This window comes from Callospermophilus lateralis, chromosome 11 (assembly GCF_048772815.1).
Source record: "Callospermophilus lateralis isolate mCalLat2 chromosome 11, mCalLat2.hap1, whole genome shotgun sequence".
NCBI classification, from domain to species: Eukaryota; Metazoa; Chordata; class Mammalia; order Rodentia; family Sciuridae; genus Callospermophilus; species Callospermophilus lateralis.
In genome coordinates, this window is record NC_135315.1 from 91,690,211 (window position 1) to 91,715,526 (window position 25,316).

Below are 25,316 nucleotides of genomic sequence, written 5' to 3' on the forward strand. Positions count from 1 at the left end.
TGAGGAAAATATTAACATTAAACTGAGACGAGTGATAGGAGGGAAAGGGAGAGAGAAGGGAAAGTGCATGGAAACGGAAGGACACCCTCATTTTTATACGAAATCACATATACAAGGTTGTGAGGGGAAAGGGGGGGAAGGGAGAGAATGGAACAACAACAGATGAGGTAGAGAGGGAAGAAGAGAGGGGAGGGGAGGGGGGATAGTAGGGGATAGGAAAGTCAGCAGAATACAACAGTCACTAATATGGTATTATGTAAACATTGTGAATGTGTAACAGATGTGATTCTGCAATCTGTATTTGGGGTAAAAATGGAAATGCATAACTCATTTGAATCAAATGTATGGAAGATGAAAAAATAAATAAATAAATAAATAAATAAATAAATAATAAAAAAGAAAAATAAATGAACTTGTAAAAATTTAAAAAAGATGATCAGGTTTTAAAAATTGATACACATAATTATACAGAATTTTCACAGTGGCATATTTTTACATACATATAGATCAAATATACTCCCCTAATGCTATCTTTAACATTCCTTCCTCCATACTCCCAATTTTACGTATGCTAATGGATAAAATTTATTATTCATCTATTTTTATGTTGAACATTTCCACCTCTAGTTTTCCATGTGAGAGAAATATATGATACTTGTTTCCTGAGACTGGCTTATATTATTTAACATTATGCTTCCCTGTTTTATACATTTTCCTAAAATTAGTTTTGTTGTTCTCTATGCATAGAAATCTTCTTTGTGTATATATACCACATTTTCTTTATCCATTCTTTTATTAACTAGCATCTAGCCTGATTCTATAACTTGCCTATTATTAATAGTGTCATGGCAAAGATGGGCATATGTATATCTCTAAAATAAGCTGACTTTAATATTTTCTGGTAAGTACTGAGTAGTATATTTGAATAATAAAGTAGTTCTATGTTTAGTTTTTGAGTAGCCTTCATATGAATTTCCATAGGGATATAGTAATTTATGTTCCTGCCATTCACATATAGGAGATTTTTCTCCTCATCTTCCCAGTATTTTTTGCCTTCTTGATGATTGCTTTTTTGAATAGTGGAAATGGGAGCTTGATATTATTTTGATTTGCATATTCCCGATTGATAAAGGTATTATGGTTTTTTTTTTCCCTGAAGTGTTGGCCATTTGTATCTCTTATTTTGAGAACTAGTTGTGCATTTGCTCTTTAATGAAAAGGTTTTTGTTTTTCTGGTGTTAAGATATTTGCATTAATATTTTTAGGATATTAATCCTCTGTCAGAAGAGAGTTGGCAAAGCTTTTCTCCATTTCTGGAGGCTACCACTTCTTACTGTTTTGTGTTTCACTTACTATGCAGGAATTTTTCAGTTTGATGCACCCTCTCTTATCCATTGTTGCTCTTATTTTCTGAGCTGTAGGGGGCTCTATTCAGGAAGTTATTGCCTATATACTGAAGTGTTTTCCATATATTTTCCTCTAGCATTTGTAAACCTTCTAGTCTGGTACATATGTCTTTAGTTCTTTCTGAATAAACTCTTGTATAGTGTTAGAAAATAGGCATCTAGGTTTCTTCTTTTACATATGGTTATCTAGTTTTTCCAACACTATTTCTAAACTGTCATATTTTCTCCAAAATATGTTTTTGGTGTCTTTGCCTAGTATCACATGACTGTACCTGTGTGGGTTTGCTGTCTGACTTCTCTTCTATCCATTGGTCTATGGCTCTTTCTTTACACCAGGACGATGGTTTTTATTACTATGGCTCTGTTTTATATTTTGAAATTGGGCATTGTAGTTTATCCATTGTTTATCTTATGATCAGTATCACTTTGTCTAAGTATTTTTTTGTTTGTTTGTTTTTCTTCCATACAAATTTAGAAGTAGTTATTTTACCCCCATTTCTGCGAACAATACCATTTGAATTTGAATGGGAATACATGGAATCTATAACTAATTTATGGTACTATGCCCATTTTCACAATATTAATTCTTCTTATCTATGAACATAGCAGATCTTTTTACTTCCTATTGTTTTCTTATTTTCCTTTTCATCAATGTGTAATATTACTTGAAGGGGTCATTCACTTTCTTGTTTAGGGTTTTTCCTACCTATTTTTAAAATTATTTGAATGAGCTATTACTCTTGCTTTATTCACTCTAGGTTTCCTATGGTATATAGACAGTTTATTTTTATATGTTTATTTTGTATCCTGTTACTCTGATAAATTCATTCATCAAAGTAGAATTTTCATAATATATTATTTATGGTTTCTAAGAATAGGACTACATCATTTGCATATAGAAATAATTTAAAATTTTAACTTTCCTATTTGAATCCTTTTTCTTTCTTTTTTTCTAAATTTTAAGTACTGTAATTAGTGAGATTGGTGGCAATGAACATCCTTGTGTGTTTCTTGATTCTAGAGAAAATGTTCTTCTTCATTTTACTATTGGCTTTGGATTTGATATACTTGGTCTTTTTTATTTTTAATAAAATTCTCCTATTTCTAATCTCTCAGGGCTTTGTCATGAGGGCCATTGAATTTGTCAAAGGATTTTCCTGCAGCTTCTTAAAAGATCATGTAATTTTGCTCTTGATTCTATATGTGGCATATTAGTTTTATTGATTTGCATGTATTGAATCATCCTGGAGCAAAATCAGCTTTTATCGATTTTTTTTTTTTTTATGTGACTAGAGTCTCAAACCAGGAGCATGGTATGAAGGAGCCACATCCCCAGCACCTTTTATTGTTCACTTTGATAACAGATCTCACTAAGTTTCCCAGGCTGGCTTTGAAATTACAGTGTTCCTCAAACAACCTGATGCTTTTCTGAGAGTATACACCTATACCACGATGCCTGATATGTATGTTATTTTGTAATGTGTTGTTGAATGTGGTTTGCAAAGATTTTATGAGAATTTTTATACTATGTTTCTCAAGTCTATTGATATCTAGTTTTTTCCTTGTTCTGTCCAATATTCACTTTTCCAGTCAGGGTAATACTTTGCAGAATTGCTTTGGAAGCATCTTTCCTTTGCTCTTAAATGTAATGGGGGATTAATATCAGTTCTTCTTTAAATATCTGATAAAATTTAGCCATGTATTCACCTCTGAACTTCTGGTCCATAAGGCTTTTTATTATTGCTTCAACCTTCTTGCTTATTATTGAGCTATGTTTTTCTCTATCTATTTGATTCAACATTTTATGACATATTTCATTAATATCACTTAGATTTATTTATCTTTCAATTTTATTATTTAAAATAGTCTAAATTTTTCCCATTCATTGAAATATAAATTTTCTAATAGTCTCTAGAGAACTTCTGGATTTCAGTGATATCTGTTTTAATATTTCACTTTTTGTTTCTAGCTTTATTCATCTGTATCTTCCAAGGCCAAATTACCATTTTAACAACGAACTAGGGGCTGGGGATGTGGCTCAAGTGGTAGCGTGCTCGCCTGGCATGCGTGCGGCCCGGGTTCAATTCTCAGCACCACATACAAACAAAGATGTTGTGTCCGCCAAAAACTAAAAAATAAATATTAAAATTCTCTCTCTCTCTCTCTCTTAAAAAAAAAAACAACGAACTATTTGTTTCATTATTACTATGTGTTTTAAAAAAATTATCTATTTTATAATTTTGGCTCTGACTTTAATTAATTCTTTTCTTGTATTGGTTTTAGAACTCATTTACTGAAGTTTTTGTTAGAACTTGGGATGCATCATGAGGTTTTTAAATTGAAATATCTTAGATTTTTAAATGGAGGTAGCCCTTAGTATAAACTGCCCTCATACAACTGCTTTGGGTGGATTAGTGGAGGGATATCAGAAGGGATAGAAAATGTACTGGGCAGTAAGATTTGTCTAAATATGTTATACGAATTTCTGGATACGTTATAATGAACCCCACTATCTTATTCATAATATATATATATATATAATGTCTCAATAAAAGAAAAAAACAAACAACAAAAAAGATTTGCTTTTACTTTAACCCATAAATGTATAGATGTTGTGTTTTTATTCTCATGTGGTTCTCAGGTTTATTTAAAACTTCCCTCCCCTAATTTTATTAGTGACCCAACTGTATTATTCATTGTTCAAGTGTTTATGCAATTTCTATAGTTTTACTCACTGTTTGCTTCTTTTTATTAATTAGATCATCATTTTACATATAATATTGAGGTTCATTTTTAAATAATCATACAAGCATGGTATACAATTTTTCAATTCTACTCCACTGTTCTTTCTTGTATTTACTTGTAGTTGTTTTAATTAGTGCATCATTGATATAAAGGTCAAATTCAGTGTGATATATTCTTAAGTGTACAAAGGAAAATTTTTTCAGATTCATTTCACCACACTTCCTCTAGCAGTACCTCCATACCTCCTAATCTCCTCCTCGACTCCACTGACCTCTCTTCTGTTTTTAGGGAATCCCCCATTTTCCCTTTATTTTTATCTACCTTCTTAATAGAAGGGAAAATATTCAGCCTTTGACTTTTTGAGTCTGAGCAGGATATTTACTTTCGCTTAGTGGGACATTTTCCAGTTCCATTCATTTACTAACCAATGCCATTATTTCTTTCAATTGATGACTTACTGAGTAGAGCTTCATTTTATATATATATACACACACATATATATATGCCACATTTTTTTATACATTAGCCTGTTGATTAGCAACTAGGCTTCATTTGATAGCCTTTCTATTTTGAATTGTGCTGCCATAAACTCTGATGTGGCTACATCCCTAAAATATGCTGATTTTAAATCTTTTGTATCTATACCAAGCAATGGAAGAGTTGGGTGTACCTTTCTTCTGCATCCTCAGCAACATTTACTATTATTTGTGTTTTGATAATTGCCATTCTGAAGAGAATGAGATAAAATCTCAATGTAGTTTTTATTTGTATTTCCAAACTGCTGGAGATGTTGAACTTTTTAAAATATATTTATTGTTCAATTGTAATTCTTTTTAGAAAGATACCTTTAGTGTTTTTCAATTTATTCTGTGAGTTATTAATTGTGATAAGTTTTTTGAGTTCTTTATATATTTTGAATATTAACCCACATTTGTGGATCAGGTGGCAAAGATCTTCTTTTCTGCAGCCTCTGTCTTCATGCTCTTATTTGTTTCCTTTAGTATTCAGAAGTTTTTAATCTTATGCCATCCTACTTATTGATTCTTGGTTTTATGTCTTATGCTTTAGGAGTTTTATTAGGACAATTGATGATTGTGATTATATGTTGAAAAGTTCAGCTTACAATTTTATCTAGCAGCTGTAGAGTTTCTTGGGTAATTCCTAAATCTTTGATCCACTCTTGAGTTGATTTTCCTCTTCATGAGTTTGGGTGTTTTTTTCCCAGACCCACTTGTTAAAAAGGCTGCATGTGTTGTTTTCTAATAGCAATTCACTGTGATATGATAAGGGATAAATGGAATTATTTTGTTTTTGTATTTACTAAGACATGCATTGTATTCTAATATATGATCTATTATAAAGAAAGATTTTTTATTGCTAACAAATTATGAGTTCTGTTCTTTTCAGATGAAATAGTGTGTAGACAAATATTATGTTGTCATGATAAAAAAGTAAAAGTGATATATAGGAAAGTTATTGAAAGTTTCCTATATTGAATATATAGGAAAGTTTGTCCACCTAACCAGTCACTGGTGATTAGTATTAATGTCACCCACACTTCTGTTTTTATTGGGTCCTTCTGTCCCGTTAGGATGAATAGTGATTATTTTATAAAATTGGTTGCACTACAACTCACGTGTAAATATTTACAGCCATTTTTCTTGTTGTTGGATTTTTCCCTTTAGCTGTAGGTTGTGACCTTCTTTGCTAACTTTGAGTAATTGTTGTTGAAAGTCACCTTTATCAAATTAGCAAATAGCTACTACTTTTTTTTGGCTTCCATTTACATGGAATATCTCTCTATTCTTTCAGTTTTATTCTGTGAACATCGTTGCATGTCAGGCTGTGTTTCTTGTAGACAACATACATTTGGGTCTTGTTTGTTAATTGAGTATTTTAATCTATGTTTTTTGAGTTGATAATTAACTCGATATGAATCCAATGTTAATGAAGTGTGTTTCTTTATAATATAGGGTTCACTCTTTGTTCCTATTTGCTTATCCACTCTTCTAGTTACATTTATTCTTTTATATTCTCCCATGATTTATTTTAATCTTCTTCTTGTGTATATAGAATTCCATAGTGAATCTTCTACACTGGCAGGTTAGTTGTCATAGTTTATTTTAGTTTATTCTTGTCTTGAAAGGTGTTTATTTCTGAAGAATAACTTTGATGTAGATAACAATGTAGGCTGGCAGTACTGAAGTAAGAGAGATAAGACTGGACACCAGAAGAATTAGCAAAATGCAGGTTTATTGTCTGCAGCTTGTCCAGAGGGGGCTTTCACCTGAAACAAATTCTCTCTATGAATGCTGAGTCTAGACATTTGTTGAGCTTTATACCCGGTGGTGTGGAAATGGGAGCCTGGAAGTATCCATTTTGCAGGGGTCTACATGAAAGTTTTTTTTTTTTTTCTGTGAGTTCTCAGAAGTTACCTATTGTCTCGTTTCTTAGAACTGTCAGGGATTTTACAGATTATACCACAAAAGCAGAGTACATTCATTAAGTCCAGGGATAAATTCAGTTTTTTCAAGACAGAGCAGAACAACAGAAAATAGGGTATATAACAACATTTGAGTCATTTTGTAGAGATCTTAGCTAATACATTGTAAACAAGAACAATTGTGGTGAGGGTCTCTGGGGAAGCTTAATGAAGATGGGTTTGTGGAGGAGGGGGTGCCACTGTAATATTTCTATTTTAATGCTTGAAATACATTATTACATGTCCTGCTGGCCCTTGGAGTTATCCAGATGCATTGCCATTTACCAATAACTTGGTGCTTCTCTCTTGAATTTATAAAAATCTTTCTTTGTTCTGAATTTTGGCATTTTAACCAAAATATAATGTAGACAGTTTCTTTTTGGCCATGTCTATTTGGCCTTCTAAATGCTTTCTGATGTTCTTGTTTCCACAATTAAATATTTTTTTTCTGGTACAAGTTCATTGAATATGTTTCTATGCCATTAGTCTGTCTATACATTCCTTCCTTCAAGACCTTAATCTCAATTGGTCTTTTAAAGTTGCTCTAGAATACTTGGATATTCTTTTTTTCCTCAGACACAATACATGATATTTATTTATTTATTTTTATTATTACATTTTATTAGATACATATGACATTACAATGATCTTGGTAATTCAATTTTGAATCAATTGGGGTATAATTTCTCATTTTTCTGATGGTAGAGATTGCAGAATCACACTGGATATAGAGTCACTTATATACATACAGCAATCATAATGTCTATTCTATTCTGCTGCCTTTCGTATCCCCCCTTTCCCTCCCCTCCCCTCCCATCATTTCTCTCTATCCAATAGAATGTTACACACTTTTTTTCTATTTTTAAAGTCTCTCATTTTTATTACATTAGGAAAGTTCTACATCATCCACCTTGTCTTCAAGACTTAACATTCTTCCATCTACCTGATGTAGTATATTTTCAGTACTTCTCATTTTGACTTTTATTTGATTTAATAAACTTTTTATTTCCAAATTTTCTGACCTTTTTTCTCCACAAACTCTTATTTCATTGTGAGGATATTCTTTCAAAACTTGGATTTCCTTCATTAATTCTTGTTTTAGTCCTTTAATTTCTGAAATTGTTTTCATAATAAATTGTTTTAATTCTTTGCTGTCCTACACATCAATGTATGTGTAGTAAGTTATTAGGGATTTAAACACTTTGGGCAATGTGTTAGTGCCTTGCACTCTCATTTTCTTGTTTTAATATACAGAGGTTTGTGCAGATATTCAAATAGATTTCTATTCTCTTAGATGTGGGCCATTTTCTTCAGCAGATTTCCCTTCAGATATTCCCCAAACTGATTGTATGTTCTATTTTCAAAGCCCCAACTCATTGAAAAACGTGCTGGGACCACTAATCCAAAGTAATTTAAGAGGAAAGAATAGCCACCAGTAATATCTAAAAGTTAGAAGCTAAGCACATGTTGACTTAAGACCAAAGCAAAAACTTTTAAAAATGATCTCTACAACTCAGGTAACTGATGAAGAATTGGTAAGAATAAACAATATCCAACATTCAGTTGTGAGTGATTCTAAAATTAATACTAAAATACACAGAAAAAAGAAGAAGAAAAAATGAAAAAAGAAAATTAATGCAAATACAAATGAAAAATAAGAAAACAAGCACAAAGAAAATTAAACAAAAGATCATGTATGTTAGAAAGTGAAAAACAAATGATAAAAAAAAGTCATTTAAAGATTCAGTGACAAGAAAAGTATGATTTCCTCATCTGATGTAATTCAAATTTAGACAGTTTCTTCCCCAACTTCTACTTTTAAGATTAACCATTCTGGGGGCGTTTCTGGGGAGCAACTATAGTTCTACTTGTTTCTTCTCAATTCTAGCCTCAACAAGTCAGTACTGGTTGTGGAGTCTTGAATGTTGAAATGTTTTCTTTGTGCCTACCAGGAAGTTCTGTAGAATCATTTTTATATGAAGAGGTAAATCAATCACAGTATTGGTTTTTTATGTACCTGAGTATAGGGCTCTGGTTAGAGTAGGATCTATCAACAAAACTCTAAGACATGGAGCCTGTGGGTCAGTCTGTGCTGAAAATCCCAATTCCACACTTCTTTCAGTGAGCTTAAGGTCATGCAAGACTTCAAGTCTCCGTGGTTGGTTTCACTTCCTCTAAGCATGGTAGAGATGGACTATATAAAGGTCTGTGCTTGGTTTGGGGAGATGCAGGAAACAGGCTTTTCAAAGCATTCCAAAAATGTTATGCCCCACAAAATCACATGCAACTCATCTTCTTTTCTTTTACTAATCTCAAAACACCAGTTTTGAAAGGGAGATGTCCCCACTGCCCTCCATTATATAATGCAGCCAACCAGCACACCATACTTCCTGCTGATCAGAGTTTTCAATATATCTCTGTTAATCTGGACCAAAAGGGTGGGTATCCACAATTCCAGTAAATAGAGGCAGTCCCTGGGTCTTGGAGATAAAACATACAGGAGACCCTGATATCTTAAAGACAGAGTTCCAGCAATGGGACCTTTCTAAAGAGGGAACCCCCTTGGTGAATCACCAAGGAAATGACTATAATTGCTTCAGTTGAAGAAGTGGTGGTTCTTCCTTCACATGCCTCTAAGCACAGTGAGATAGCCAGACTCTGGAGATCGGCTCTGCTCTCGGTCGATGGTAGCAGCAAGTTTTTTTGTTTTGTTTTGTTTTGTTTTGTTTTTTACCAGAACCAATTCTGTCTTCTTTTACATAATTCCTACAGGCACATTTAATTGAAACTCACCTCAGTTTCTATCCCTTGGATGACCATGTAACCATGACTACAGCTTTCCAGAGCTCCTTAGAGATCTGTGTCTCAGTTTCTTTTGTTGATAGAGCCTGACTTGTGTTGTTGATGACTCTTGACCTGCCAGATTCATGTCCTTGTTGGGTCCTGGAAATATAAGAACATAAAGGCCAGGGTTTCTGATCAACCATCAAGAAAGTCTAGAAAAAGGACCCCCAGTAAAGAAGTTTCTTCAGTAAGCACTCTGATTCTGCTGAGAAGAATCTTCAGTGCATCTATCCTCCATTGACATCTCAGGCAGAATCCAACTTGATGAAACTCATTACTGAAAGTTAAAATGCAATTTTTTTAAGATTATAGAGGGTGTGAGCCTACCAGAGAAGAGCTTCCACCTAGCCAGTTTTTCCCTGAAAACTGCTGCAGTTAAATTATTTTATTAACTATTTTATTACTCTAAAAAACATATTTTTTGGTCTAATCTGTTCATTGGCTCTCTGTAATTGCACTCCACTTCATGCCCTTACTCAGGTTTGCCAAACATACACTAGTTGATTTGACTGAAATTCAGGGTGCAGTCAGTAACCACTGTACGCATCTACATATATGTTTTTTACCATAGAATAATATTTTGTAATTTTTTCTTGTGTGGAAACTGTATTGGAAAAGAAAGAAAACTTTTTTTTAAAACCAGTTTATCATTTTATTAAACTAGTTTTCCTATCAGTAAAAGTTTCACCAAAAGAACTTTAGATTTCTGTAAGCCCTTGCTTCCCAGAATAAAACAGTGGGAACAAGACTTCTTTTCTACTTGATGTGACATAATTTAGTCTCAACAGGAAAAGCTTATAATTAGAATGTTTTAAATGTTTAATGATGTGTAACAAATGTGTATATACATATATATGTGTGTGTATACAACTTAAACTTTATACATGTTATATAGTATATATGTTATATATGGTAGAAGGTCCTCTTATTTTTAGTAGTAATTTATGAGTAGTGGTCGTTGTAATGAAGTTACTTCCTGATAGAAATATGCACATCAGTTAGTGTACTATTGGTAGTTCTCTCTCTCTCTCTCTCTCTCTCTCTCTCTCTCTCTCTCTCTCTCCCCCTCCCCCCCTCTTCTTTTAGCTGTCAATGGACTTTTGTTTTATTCATTTATATGCAGTGCTGAGACTTGAACCCAGTTCCTCACACATGCATGGCAAGCACTCTGCCACTGATCCACAACCCTGGCCCTCGTGTTGATAGTTCTCTATTGTCCTTCTATCCTGGTTTTATAGAGTTAGTAGACAAATCAATATAATATTTGACTGATTTGCAGAGTATATATACCACTGTGATATAAAGTATTTCAATTTTTAATGTGTACTTCTCTAGTTTTTAAATCTAATTTATTTCAAATATGGAAAATTAGGTGTCTCCTTAGAATACTGATTAGGCAATCTTCATATAATTCATTGGTGATATAATTTTACCAGATGACTCTCTCTCAGATTCTTCCTCAGAATAGTGTTGGTCATTCATTTGGTGATGCACATCAAAGAGAAAAAGATGGTATAAATGGACATACAGAAGGTAAGAACCACTCATTATAAAATCATTGGATATAATGCATGTTTAAAACATGAGCACCAGTGTGATTTAATAGTGGAAGAAATGAAAATAATAAATAGTATGGGAGTTGAAATAGTGTATCTTATCAAGTTGCAACCACAGGGTAAGTTGGAGTTGTCCTAGAGGAGCTGAGTTATTAGGTCCATTTCCAGACCTGCTTAAATTAGAGGAAAGTTGGGACATAAGAAAAGGGGAGAGAAGAAATCAGAAATGAAGAATGAGAAAAGACTATAGACAACAACAACCAAAAAGAAAAAGAAAAAGAAAAAATAAGCAGATGCACATTGATGATGGCCTGATTTAAAACATTCCTTGAAAAGATTATGACTTCTAATACATCTACAAATTAGAGTACAAATTGGGAGAATTTTAAAAATGAGAAATGCAAATATTACTTGGTAAACCCAAAGAACTTAAACAGTTGGTGTGTTTTATTCTACATGTCATTTGAAACCTTGTGTAACAGTACAGAGCTCTTATTCCAGACATCCAGCTTTGTCCTTTATTACTTAATGAAACTTAATTCTACACTGGTCCCAGGAAATGATATATTCTCTATTTTTCATGGAACATTTTTTCCATTCTGGCCTGCTTCCTTCTATTTGGCACTCCTGCCATCTTCTTATTCATTTCTGCTCATGCATATGCTCTCCATACTCATCCTATCTTCAGCATTAGGAGCCATCTAGCTAAAATGCAAATGTGACTATGAACCTCTTTAGAAGATAAAAGGCCAGCTTTTAAAATTACCCAGAAATCTTTCATGAGTTAAGCCTAACACTTTATCCTTTCCCTTAATTTTACTGTCATCTGGATGGCTCTTCACCAATCCCTATATTTTTAGACAAATACTGACCCATTTAATGCTTCAGTCTGTGTGTAGCTACAGCTTTTTAAGCTTTCCCCATTTTCTGCCTCTGACTGGTAACCTCATTCCTTTAGTCTCTGCTGAATTCTAGCTCTAGGAAAGCCACTATTCCTGGCACCTTTTTAGTCTATTCTCATAGGGAACATATTAATTCTTGGTTCAAATAAACTGTTGATGCTAAGGTGATGTAAAAGAGGTCTTTTCAAGTTCAGGAGCCAAAGGACTAGACAGGGGAAGGAGTAATTTACAAGTCAACTGGTAGATATCCAGTTGAACAGTGGCTGAAATGCTGAGATACCTCAAGGGGGTAAAAACAGTTTATGACAAGGAGATTGGTGATCATGCAGGACTGAACAGACTAAGTCTTACAGAAGAACACATTTTTTATTTAGAGTATTATAGAAAAACATTGCATATGCAAGATATTCATTGATAACAGTAGAAAGAGTCTAAGTCACTGTGGAAATGACTACTTGTGAATAGTTGCTTTTAAAAGTTAATGTTATGGGGAAGAGAATAGCAAATTATGTGTATCCCCACATTTCTATAGTGTTTTTAAAATTTAATTCTGGCAAATTTTCATTCATCTTGAGTGGATATACCTTTGAGATATTCTTGTTTTCTTAAACCTGGTGATACATAGTGTCTCCTCAGGTAGACTGTTGAAGTTTTATTCCACTAAAAACATTCCCTGAAAAAATTCTTTGCTGGGTACAATGGATCACCTCTAAACACAGCTATTGGGAGATTGAGACAAGAGCATGGCAAGTCTCAGGCCAGAACAAACACTTTAGAGAGACCCAGTTTCCAAAAATAAACAAATATACAACTCTGGCAGAGCTCTTGCCAATGTTGCAATGTTTTAGGGTTAAATCACTGAGTACACACAAGTATACCCCACCAATAAACAGTTAAAGAGGTAATATCACCTAAAATTCAAGCTGATTATTACTTTTTATTTTTGGCAGACTATCATTCTCTCTAAATGTTCTAAGTAGTTTACGTAAATATACATACATTTTTCAGCTGAACCACTTTGGTTCTCATCATCTGAAGAAGAGGAGGAAGGTCTTGATGACACCAAAAGTAAGCAGCCACAGGTGTGTTCACTCATATATATTTTTTAAAACTTCTGATTTCTTTCTGTATTCCTTACTTTAAGAAAGTCAATATGGGCAAATTTGATTCCCTTTCCTAACAGTGGTTTGAAATCTAAAGGTGATAATTTAATATTCAAACCTAATAGAATTTAACTGGTTATGAATCTGAAAATAGCATTAAAATTCAGGATAACATATAGATAAATATTATCCTTGTGATTCGGGCAGAAGTTTTTCTGAATATTATTTGGGTTTCCATTTTTTTTAATCCCTGAAAATGATGAAGAAGTTAAAATTAGTGGTTTTGCAAATAACCATTTAATTAATGAACATATATAGTTGTGATGGTCATTGAGTACATTTATGGTAAAAGATGGTCCTTCCCAGTGGCTCAGTTTTAGTTACATATAAACATGGAAAATCACACCCATCTCAGGTGCTCTTTGGGTATCATAGGCAGAGTGAGTGAAAAGACACACATACATGCAGATCCTAATCAGACAGCATTTTCAGACCAGTTTTTCTCATACACTCAAATGTGCATAGCTCACACACCCAGCCCATGGACAGCTGGTGAAATCCTTGAATTCATTTACTATTCTAAAAGCCAAAGTTCTAGGTTTCATTTGGTCTGAGGCTCTCTACAGTGCCTCTCCAGGTTTTCTTTTTTTCCATAGCTGCTCTTTTTTCATCCAGAATGCACACAGGAGCCAATATGACTCAAGCTCTGAAAAATGGTCAGGAAGTGCTATACATTTTTGTGCTGTCATTTTTCTTCATTGGTGTACTTTTCAGTTCTCTCTCAGAGTAACTTGTTGTTTACTCTACCCAGATCCTGTGTGTTGCTTTCTAACAGTACAATAGAAATATTTCTTCACCCTACTTTGTCATTTTATTAAACTGGATTTTCTCTCAGTGAAACACTTACTATAAGCTCCTTAGATCCTGCGAGACTGTGATGACCAAAATGAGGCAAGTCCAACAAAGTCTTATTCCTGCTCAACATCACATAATTCCAAAACTCTTATCACACTGAGTCTCATAAGTCTGTAATTTAAAACATGTAATGCAACATAATATTAATTATATTTCTCAAGAATGTTTAATTAAGTATTTAATGCATTCTCATCTTGTGGGGTTGTGATATATGTTTGTTTACACTCTTAGAATACATGCATTCATGTTATTAAATTTTCAGGGAATACCTTTTCTATGATATCCATCCTGCTTTTACCAAATCAGGAGCCATTGGAAGACAAGAGTTAGCTTCATCTGAAGCACAAATTCTAGGTTGCTGTGTGGAAAATATGACTGTACTTATCTACATTTTAGTTAGCTGCTTTCAAGACCAAAATTTGGGTGATGTCTGAAACAGTGATAGTGAAGTTTTCATGCAGCTCATTGGGGTCCTTTATTTTGCAGGTATTTTCTGAGGGTGGTCCACAGATGTGCATTTCTCACTCATCTGGAGAGAAACATTATATAGCAAAAGAGAAAGCAGATGGACATGTCCATGGTAAGAACTACATACTCTACACAGTTCTTTGGACAGAATATTGATATCTAACATGAGTGCTGATTTATTCTAATACTTGGAAAAATGAACCTAGTAAACAGGTAATAATGAAAAAGTGAGAAAGATAATGAGTTGTCTCTCTTAAGACCAAGTCCAGCAGCAGGTTATAGTGGGAGTGTCCCTCTTAGTTTCTATACAAGACATGCATAGATCATAGGGGAGTTGGAAATTGTGAAGTAGAGAGGATAATGGTGAATACACATTGGGAAAGGCAGAGAGAGTGAGTGCAGCAAGTAAATGAAGGAATAAGAAACAGTGAAGGCAGGTAAATTTCAGTCATTTACCAGAATAAAAAGACCACCTGTTCAACATGTGGAAAGAAAATGGGAGTTTCCAGTTGTGCAGATGACTCAAGGTATTAATATTTTTTCTCACCACTCATTTCTGAGTTGTCATTAGAAAGGAATTGACATGTGAAGAACTGATCATGAAGAAAGGAAGTTTTTTTTTCTTTTTAAGTGAAATGTTCATAAATCCATGTGTCTGGTCATAAATTTATATAAAACAATACTGTAATTAAAACAAATAAAAAATAAAAATACCTATATCATAGACATTCTTGCCACTACCTGGGATGAAGCACAGATGGCAGACACAGCAGTATGGGAAGTAGAAAAATGTGCAAATTGTTATGGACTGATACCTAAATTCATAGGTTTTTAAAATATTCTTTGGACAATTTGGAAAGGAGAAGGGAGAATAGACATTGAGAAAAGCAGAGAGAATACAGTGAGCAAATGAAGGAGAAAGGACTTCTTCTCATCCTTCAGGTTTGGGAACATCATTGTGTGGAAACCTGGCTCTATTATTGTAAGGCATTTGAAGGCAGGGAAATGAGAAGCAGACTAAGTGCAGACCCAGACTGTCAGACTCTAATAGATCATCTGTGGGGAACCCAATTCAAAATGCATACTCTGACTTACCTGGCCTGCACATCTATGTTTTCTTCCATGTAAGGTAATTCCAATAATCACTATCTGCCGGCCACCATGTAAAGACATCAGCAAAGGATTTCCTTTTAGCCAAACTAAATGCAGAGCCACTGGAACATCAAATGTAATAAAGTTATTGCATACATCTTGTTTTTATTCTGATCTTGTCTCTTGGCAAGTGATAAGAACTCAAAGTATAGAATTTATATTTCTTAGGTCTAATCCTTAAATTGGGAATTAAGAAAGAGTGGTGGACTGGGGTTGTAGCTCAGTGGTAGAGTGCTTGCCTTGCATGCGTGAGGCACTGGGTTCTATCCTCAGCAACACATATAAATAAATAAATAAATAAATGAAAGAAAGAAAGAAAGAAAGAGTAGATGTGTCCCTCTACAACTAAAAAAAAGAAAAGAAAAGAAAAAGAAAGAGTGGAGATAATTCATAGACAAAATGGAAAATATAAAGAATCAAGACCAGAGATCACGATGTTGCTTTTGAAAAGTTCCTGGGAAGGAGAAATGTGGAAGAAACAAAATAAGCTAGCTGGGTAATCTTGGAGGGAATGATGGGGAAACTGAGAGCATGCAATTCAGGGGGGTATCAGTATATCTATCTTTTACAATATGTGATAGATTGTAACTTGTCCATCATTTGAATCATGAGGGTCTTGTAAGTTGGGGAAAGATTCCAGCCATGATCATCTTTTCTCCATACCTATCAGACATACTGCTTCCTGTGGTTTAAATTGAGTCATTCTGAGGAGCAAAATTACATTTCAGAATCATTCATGGTTTTTAATGATAGCTCTGCTCTTTCTCCTTTTTCCTCTCTTCCTTCCTTCCTTCCTTCCTACTCCCTTCCCTCCCTCCCTGTCTTTTTTCCTTACATAATTACTTTCTGTATTTCTTTCCTATTTGCCTGAAAATAAAATTTTGACCATGGACATTCTAGAAATTCACTTCATTACTGAGCTACATCCTCATCTATCAAAAGCTAATTATAATTTTTTGATAGGCCTGGCTATCAAACCAAACTCATTTGTAAACAGAAATTTTTATACAGTTTACTCTTTGTATACCCAAAATCTTTATCATATATGCATGTGTTTGTGTGTGTAATAATATATTATTGTTATCAGATAAAGCTATGCTCTTCCATTTCAACTTTCCCTTTAAATTTTTATGTCTCAAAAGTTTAAACCAATCAAACCTTATTTCTTAGATGTGGAAACTATCTGTTCTCACACAAGGGGATCATGAAAATCTAATCCATTTAAACCAGAGAATACAGGAATAGAGGATGCACAAGAGGAACCAGCATCCCACCTGAATATAAGAAACAAACAATAGGTGTCATAGCTTTCAGAGTCAAAGAATGTATTTCAACTGACTCCTTCAGATATCTTTATTGAGAAATGAACCTAACATTTCCCTGGGATCTGAACACAGCTTTGGCCTTACTAAACAAAAATGAAAGGACAAATGCAGTAAATATATACATACTTAAAATTATAAAAATTAAATCTTTTCAATAGTATTTCCATAAGATAGGTTCTATGGCTTGTTTTTGTTTTGACTTCACCTTTGCCATTGACTCTCTTAGGAACCTTCTTTGCTTCTCCACTAGAGGATTGTTGGATTCTCCATCAATCTTTGCATTGGTATATGTTCCCTTGTCTCTTTTATTTATGGTCATTGGACAAATACTCTCAGGTTTGTGAAATGAACAGCATGTTTCACAAAACTTATTCACAAAATTCCTTTGGCATATTTTAGTCACATGATTGTTGTCAGCCAAACCAGCCAGCACAGAAACCCAGGAGATAGCATAATTTTTAGCACTGCTGAACCATGGACCTCAGCTGTATGTGGAGGCATCTGTAATGTATGAGTTGTTTTGTCCTCTTCACCTTTGCTTGATTATATACCCCTTTTGTTTTTCAGCCTCTAGGGATTCATCTGATTTCAGAAAGGTAATTAAATTTCTATATTTATTCTAAATTATTAACTTTGTAGTCAATGAAAAATACACTCTTTATTTACTGTCTTCTTTCTAAGCGCACTGATCCCATCACAATAAAAGAGGCCCTTCCAAGGACAGGATTAGGCAAGGTGAAAGAAAATACAGTCAAATTGGGTAAGTTTTGCTTTACAACACTCCAGGGAACACAATGTTAAAACACTTGAAATGCTACCAGTGTTCTCACATGTAAGGTGGTTTTCCCAAAGAGGTGGGAGGATTTTCCTCACAATGTCATCAGTAGTCACAGAAAATGATCTCGCCTCTGTGTTTCTGGGAATATCCCCTCAATTCTGAATTGTTTTCCCTCCCTATCATAGTGTTAAATTCTCCCTATTTCCAGCCTTTGGAGTGAACTAGCTACCATGCAAATGTCACCATAAGCATCTCTTTAGAATGTGAAAGGTCAACCTTCTGAAATTTCTTAGAAATATTTCCTGACATAAGAAAGCCTCATTCCATATCTTTATACCTTTCCTCTGCCTCAACTGTCCTCTGGCATTAGGCCTTACCTATCCCTTTATTCTGAGACAAATCCTGACCTATTTGATACTTTTCTCTGCGTGGGCCTACAGCAATTCATGCTCTCACCATCTCCTGCTCTCTGGCTACTCACCTCTCACCTGTCTTTTTGTGGGGTGAGTAGCCAGAAAAAACACCATCCCTAGGGGCACATTTTCTCTGCTTTCTTAGTTCATTTTCTCTGACACTTCAGCTGGTCACATTAGCTTCCAGACACATAGGTTCCCCTTTGCCCTTCTCACCGGAGTCACACAGGTTTAGTCTAGCCTGCACCAGTTTTTTCTACCTTCCATCAGGCACAACCTAGGTCCCTTGATAGTCACTTCCAGGATCCTCATGTGTGTGTGTGTGTGTGTGTGTGTGTGTGTGTGTGTGTGTGTGTGTGTTGTTTAGAGGAACTGAATCAAAGAAACCACTGTTGCACTCTTTCCGAGGATGGCTACGGCTTCAGCACTCTCATCACCCATTGAGAGACGAGCATGGTTTTTAAGTACCAGTGCATAGTGCACCTTTTGGTCAGATCAGTTTAAGCAATATTTTTGATCTCAGGTTTCTCTTTAGCAGGGCACATCATGGTACAACTCAGAATGCAACTTCCTCTTCTCTCTCCCCATTTGTCTGAGGCAGATCTGCACTGATATTTGCATGCAGGTTGTAGGCTTTTTTTGTTTATGTTACACAGATTACTGAATCTCTGGACCTTTTCAGTGTTCAGATATTTTAGGGATTTGAATAAAATCCCTCTTTCACTCACTTCGCTGAGAAGCTCTTCACCAACTCTTTGGTCTCCATGCAATAGTGTAGCTTAGAATGCAGCTTACTCTATACCAACATTTTCCCAGAATCAGCCCTTCTTTTGATGTGGATTTTCAAACTTGTTTCTGATCAAATTTCATTGATCTTGAGTAGTCAAATCTTGGCAATATGGTTTGCACTGAACTTGTATCCTGTCATGTCTCTATAAGGTGTGTTTTGAGGATTTGGATCAAGAAAAAACTACTCCCTGAGAAATCAATGTTTGTTGGGTGCAAATGGGTACATCTTTAGTCACAACTACTCAGAAGTCCAAACCTTGAAGGATGGCTGTATTCAGTCCACTCAGAGGACTCCAGTTGTCAATTAAAGTGGCCATGGGATAGAACTAAGTGGTAGAGTATTTGACAAGAAAGCATAAGTTTATGGGTCCACTCCCAAGGTGTATACACAGAGAAAGAAAAAGAAAAAAGAAAAACTGTGGAAAGTTGAAACCAGTAATTATTCACCAAATATTAAACTTAATTGAAAATCATATTTGTGAATATTAAGTTGTTTTGGTGTTACAATTACGCTTTTCTATTTGGATTGATGTTCACTCTTTCTAATGCAGTTCTAAGAAATGTGAGTAAATGTATTCATTTATCAGCAGAGACCCATTTTGACATGACTTCAGAGGAAGAGCACAAAAGTTTTGATGACAGTCAGTGTACCCAGTCTCAGGTATGTCAACATATAAAGCATTTCTTCCTGTTTCCTCTTGTTTTTTTTTCTTGAAGAAAGTAAAAGGAGGCCAAATGAAAATACCATTTAAATAGTCTTTTGGAATCCAGGAATTATATATTACTAATTACATCTAAAACCACTCTGAACTGGTTAGAATCTGAAAATAGTATTAGTATTCCTGTCAACCTATTGCTAAATTTACTATGTAATAGAGGCAAAACAATTCTAAATGTTGCTTGTGCTTCCACTTGCATAAACATTTTGAAAAATAAAAAGTTGAGACTAAATTTGAGACTGACGAATAACCACCTGGGTTATGAATGGTAATGGTCACAGACTGCATTCATGTGAAAGGGTGATGTTGTCAAAGGCTCAAAATTCTAGTGAAAATTAGTAGTTATTTGCTACAAGTTGGAAAAAAAAAATATATATATATTTAACTTTACATCCTGGTCAATGTTTATTTGTTATTTTTTGTTTATTTTTTATTGATTTTTTTTAAAAATAAATGACAGCAGAATGCATTATAATTCTTATTACACATATATAGCACAATTTTTTATACCTCTGGTTGTGTATAAAGTATGTTCACCCAATTTTTGTCTTTTTATGTGTATTAAACAATTTTTTTCTGTGGTGACCTTTTCATTTTGTTTCTCATCCTTGCAGAAAATTCAGTCAATATGTTGAATAATTTTATCAAAATGTCTTAGTATATTAAAGAAATGTATTTGTGTGCATTAACGGGGCAATGATGGAATTTAGAGATGCTGTCTCATCTTTTTTCTCACATTGCCAACATTCCTGGTGTGAGATTTAGCACACATCTAGATTTATTTTATTTGGCTGACATATGTAGGTCCTTGGGTTTACAGCTTTCCCTTTGGGGTGTATCCTGGGCAGGGGCCATATCATTGTCAAATCCCCAACTGAACACCTAAGTCTCATATTTTCAAACAAAAACCTAGTTCATTGTTTAAAAAGTGTAATCCTATTTAATATGAAACATACTCCTCAAAATTCTTTAAAATAAGACTTGAAAGCCTTCTCACATTTGATGGTGAATGCAAAGTTGGATGAGTTACAATGAATATCATTCCTCCCGTCCTTTGGGGTGTATACACCTTTGTATGTTGTCAAGGAATGCCTTTTCTATGAAATCCACCATGCTTTTACCAAATCAGGAGCCATTGGAAGATAAGTGTTCAGCTTCATCTGGAGCACAATGCTAAGACACCCTGTGGAAGGTATGACTGCTCAGTCTGTAGTTATCTACGTGTTAGTTAGCTGCTTTCAAGACCAAAATTTGGGTGATGTCTAAAAGAGTGATAGTGAAGTCTTCGTGCAGCTTATTGGGGTCCTTTATTTTGCAGGTATTTTCTGAGGATCATCCACAGATGTTTGTTTCTCACTCATCTGGAGAGAAACATCATAAAGCAAAAGAGAAAGAAGATGGACATGTCCATGGTAAGAAAACATATTCTACACAGTTCTTTGGATAGAATATTGATTTATAACATGAGTGCTGATATATTCTAGTACTGGGAGAAATGAACCTAGTAAACAGGGAATAAAGAAAAAGAAAGAAAGATAAAGAGTTGTCTATCTCAAGACCGAAGTCCAGCAGCAGGTTATAGTGGGAGTGTCTCTCTTAGTTTCTGTACAAGACAAGTATAGACCACAGGGGAGTTGGAAAACTTGAATTTTTATGTTGGAAAGAATAATGTTCTTCACATTCTACCTGCTTTCTGTTTATTTCTTAGTGTATTTTCATTTTCCTCAGGGAATCTTTTCTATAGATCAGATTTATGTATTAGATCACAAACCTCTTTTCTAATATCATCTGTCTAAAATTATAATGAACTTTTTTGTGTGTCTGTCTTCTCCATTAGACTTTAAGCTAAAGAAAAATAGGGGTCTAATCTCATCTGCTATATCTTCAGAATTCAGCATATTGTGTCACGTGTTTTATGCACTCATTGCTTTAGTGTATAAATAATGCATGTGAAATATACAGCATTCATATATTTAAATTAGTCACATATTTTATTTCTATCTTCTTTTTTCTGACAGATTCTGTTAGCCTGTCGAAAACCCAGAAAGCAGTTCTATTACTTCAAAGAATAATAAAGAGCAAAAAAAGTCATTGCACACACTGTTCACTACATGTTAAAAAAAATGCACAACTGGAAAATGAGATTCATGAGCTAAAACAGAGGGTATCAGAGTTTAAGCAAGAAAATATAGAATTCAAACAACAACTCCACAATTTGAGGTATTATATCCTAGATTGAAAGAAGGCGTGGAATCCTTTCCTTTAATCCAGTAAAATAAGAAGGACAATTTTTTTTAACTACTGCCTCATCTGTTAGCACTTTGCAAGGGAGAAAACGTGAATAAATAATAAAATTCTTACAAATATGATAGCATATTATTAAATGTGATTACTTCTAAAAAATAAGTTTATATTTTTCCCCAATCACAATTTTAATGGCTCTATGGAACCCCATCTGCTAGTAACCTATTTATTTAACAAACATAATTTGGGATTGTTATTTGTTTATATTTTTAACTGTTTATTACAATTAATATTTCAAGAAATATCATTTATAAAAAAATCATTTCCTACTCAGATACCATGGATGTGCCTATAATTCCAACAGCTTGGGAGACTAAGATAGGAGGATCAAAAGTTCAAAATAATCCTCATCAACATAGCAGCAATGTCCTAAGCAAATTAACGAGACCCTGTCTCAAAAAAATAAAAAAGAAAAATAAAAAAGAAAAAAATGAAAAAAGACCTTGGGATGTAGCTAAGGGATTTAGCTTTTGTGGGTTCAATCCCTGGTACCAAAGTTGGGGATGAGAAGAAAAGAAAAAAAAACTTTCTATATTTCTGTTTACTTTTGAAAAAAATTTCAATATAGAGTTATTTGGTTAAAGTTGTGAAACTTTAAAAAGATTAAAGGATTTATAAATTTCTCTCAAGAAAGTTTGTATTCCACCAATGAGGTATTTTTCACTGCACTGAAACATGTTATTATACATTTATAGTTTTTAGGCTGATTTTCAGGATCAAACTCTGGGTTTTGTGTTACTAGTGTGATGTGCTAGTGATGAGCTAGACCCTTGGCTACACTTCTAACATTAACATTCATTAAAAAATGAAATGAAAACAGAGTATTTTTATTCAAATTCATTCTCATTCATAAATTTGTTCATATTTCTATATTGAAAGGACATATACTTTTTTATGTTTTTTAGGTATACATGACAGTAGACTATATGTTGACATAAATTTATTTTTGTTATGTCTTATATTCCATTGTGTGTGTGCACACACACACATCATATTTTTTTATCCATTCTTCTGTTGAAGAACATTATTCTTCATTATTGGATTAAATATTAGGTCCCTTCTTGTTGAAAAATGGATTTTGAGTTTTTTGTAAAATACATAATGATCAAAAACGTAAGTTGAGAGTGTTACCATAAAAGAAACATAAAAAGTATAATAACAGGTATTATATTATTTATCCCAATTCGGGGTTATAGTAATATGAAAGATACATATTTTTTATATCTTTATTTTATTTATATGTGGTGCTAAGGATTGAACCTAGCACCTTACCCTTGCTAGGCAAACACTCTACCACTCTGCTACAGCCCCAGCCCCAAAAGACACATATTGAAAAAAGAATGTCTGAATATGCTCTTACACTGTAAGCCAATTATAGGTATACCTGACATATTTTATGAAGATAAATGATATTACTACTGAATTCATAAGTTTGTATATAAACAATGTCTTTAAAATTTGTTTGACATGAAATTATCTTTTTAACTGGGGAGGATCTATGATTGTGCAAAAAAAATTGTCAATTTACCAAATCATTTCTAAATTCCTTTTCTGTGGTATCTAAAAAATTTGCTAGTAACAGAAACTTATCAAATAACAAAACAATCTTTTATTATTGACTTTCAATTATGTATGTTTTACATAAGATTAAAGGATAAATTTAAAATGTTAAACTAGAAAAGCTTCAGAGAACATAGCATTTTTATTAAGATACTAAATCAGCATACAAAGAGCCAGAACATAAAAATACATTTTTTGGTTTTTGGCAAAAATCAATTAAAAGACATCCATATTAACTTCAGATATACCTTAAAAGAAGATGAGGTGAAGAGAAAAAATGATGATATGTTTCATGAAAAAATAAGAACCCATTAAAAGAAAAAGAAACAGAATATAACAAAGAGGATCAAGTGAGAAAGCAAGCTGAAATCTCTGTTTGTACAATAGATAAAGAATTGGAGACTGCAAGAAATCATTTTAATCAGGTAAATGAACATTCAGTAAAGTTTCAAATTTTTACTGTATTTTATTTGAATTACTTATAAAATCCCTTTAACTTATTGTGTGTGGCCATGTTTCACTTAATGATGGCAATGTGGTCTGAGGAATGTGCTGTTTGGCAATTTCACCAACATGCAGTCATCATGTGTGTGTACTTCCACACACTTCAGACATCTCCCACAATGCCTGGAAACACAGACTTATATCACCTCCATTTAGATGCAGTATGCTGTTTCCCAAAGCATGGGTATATTATTTTGATTTAAAACACAATGTTCATTATTTGGCAATAAAAAAAATAAAAAAGATCTGACAAACCAGAAAAAAAAACCCACAATGTTATATGACTCTAAAATTAAATGATGATATTTATGACAAAACTAGTTACAGCAAAACTTAGCATCTGGTAGTTGTTAAGCATTGGTTTTCTGAATGAAGAAGTTTAGTTTAATCGCTGACATAAATACAAATTTAGGTGTTTTATGTTAAAATACAAACTAAATAGCTATGCAACTATTTAAAACATTTTTTTAAAAGTGTTTCACAATTACATTTCTGTCTGCATTTAAGAAATGTTTTAACTCACCCAAATTTATCTGTCGTTTGTGCAATTGAAATGTAAGACATTTACTCATAAAGAATAAATCTAACTTTTGGAATTATTTTTTAATCTTGAAGGTCCCACTCTTAAATTAAGCTTTTAGACTTCTGTCACCTTCTGATATACAACCAAAACCTTGCTGAAATAAATTTGTAGATTTTAGCAGAACAAAATGAAACCTACAGACAATTTCCATGAGACCATAATGCCAGAATTTACGATATAAAATTTCAGTAACACATCTTTGCAAACAAAAAGAGATATACATGTGCAGAAAGGAAATGTTTCCTGAATTATTTTCTTCTGTTTTCAAATGAGTGAGTGAGTGTGTGTGTGTGTGTGTGTGCGTGTGTGTGTGTAACATAGTTAAACAGTAAATCTATTAATCATGGGAAAGTATAGAGGGTTTTAAATCCATATATTTATAACCATAATGTACATATTTTGGAGGTGAGGGGTGCAATTTTTGTCCCATTGAATTAAGTAATGTTCTTAATTCAACTGTATTTCTCCGCAGCAGTCCCATGAAGACTTTCAGAGTAGCCTTATAAAGAGAAAAGACTTTTAATATTTTCCAGAGGAATAGATGATTTTTCTATGATCTCAAAACCCTTGCTTCTAATAGTAGATCTTCTAGTTTGGGGAAGTTACTTTTCTCTCTTGTTGTATTACTACTCCCACTGTTATGTAAGGAGGAAAAGTGGGGCCAGCAAATACTCTGGTTTTGTAAATCATTTTCTCACTTTTGAGAAGAGAAACAAACACTTTGCTTGAAGTAATCTCCTACTTCAGTACAAAACACCTTTGGAAAAA

General features: G+C 33.6%; 1 pseudogene; it reads left to right on the plus strand.

Annotated features, from left to right (window-relative positions):
- LOC143410684 (uncharacterized) overlaps positions 1 to 25,316 on the plus strand; it is a 73,178-nt pseudogene that overhangs the window by 1,363 nt on the left and 46,499 nt on the right.